General features: G+C 36.1%; 1 protein-coding gene across 4 annotated transcripts in view; it reads right to left on the bottom strand.

Annotated features, from left to right (window-relative positions):
* OPCML (opioid binding protein/cell adhesion molecule like) overlaps positions 1–1,096 on the bottom strand; it is a 1,483,171-nt gene that overhangs the window by 126,557 nt on the left and 1,355,518 nt on the right. The gene's annotated exons all lie outside the window — the stretch shown is intronic.

Genomic DNA, 1,096 nt, shown 5'->3' with positions numbered 1-1,096 from the left:
AAAAGCAACCAAAAGTAAAAAAATAATAGAAATAAGAATAAAAAAAAGATATATGCAACCCAGCTAATAGCCAAATTAATGAAGTATGTACTTTATTTTAATGTTAATCTTAAATGTTCTAAACACTCTTTGCAAAAGACAGAGTGATAGAAGAGATTTTAAAACACGGCCCATTTTCTTTTTGTTTGCAAGAAACATACCTTAGATACATGGACACCAAACTCACTGTCATCAAATCAAGTCACAGTGACCCGAGAGGGCAAATTAGAACTGCCCCTGTGAGTTTCTGAGACTCACTGAGTAACTAAAACCTCATCTTTCTCACGCAGAGTGGCTGGCTGTTTCAAACTGCCGACCTTGTGGTTTACCACTTAACTTGCAGCTCACTATGCACTGCTAAGGTTCCATAAGGACACAAACACTGAAAATAAAAAGATGGAAAAAAACATTTCATGTAACCAGTAAACAATATTAAAAAAAATCAATGCTGGCCAGATTGATGTAACATAAAATAGCCTTCAAATAAAAATCTATTATGATCCATCAAGAAGACAGAGCAATTATAAATACATGTGCACCTAACATTAGTGCTCCAAAATACAAGAAACAAATATTGATTAATATGGAAGGAGAAATAGAGAGCTCCACAATAATTGCTGGGGGCTTTAGCACACCACTTTCAACTCTAGCCAGAATATCTATAAAGATGACTAGAAAGGACCTTGAAGACGTACATAGAGCCATAAGCCTTTTGGACTTAATGCAAATATACTCATATGGACTACTCCACATATCTTTAGAACAACACTCATTTTTCTTGGTAGCATACATAGATGATTTCCCAAAATGAACCATACGCTAGGCCACAACACTAGTCTCAACAAATTTTAAAATACTGAAATCGACGACTCAAGGTTAAAAGATGGCAATGAAGCAGACCTGCTACTCATAGCCTCTATAACAAAGAATCCATGCAGGCAAAGGTGAAATTTGAACCCTGGATCTGGAGGTAAAGGGTAGTAGTGTGGTTTAAACATATCTATAGGGAGATCAGCAGAGCAGAACCCTTAGCAGTCATTGATGAAATCTCCATTGC

The sequence above is a fragment of the Echinops telfairi genome, unplaced genomic scaffold (genome assembly GCF_000313985.2).
Source record: "Echinops telfairi isolate 266 unplaced genomic scaffold, ASM31398v2 ScPeMD7_5592;HRSCAF=6446, whole genome shotgun sequence".
Taxonomy (NCBI): Eukaryota; Metazoa; Chordata; class Mammalia; order Afrosoricida; family Tenrecidae; genus Echinops; species Echinops telfairi.
The sequence above is the reverse complement of the archived record's forward strand: the minus strand, read 5'-3'. Positions and strand labels throughout refer to the sequence as shown.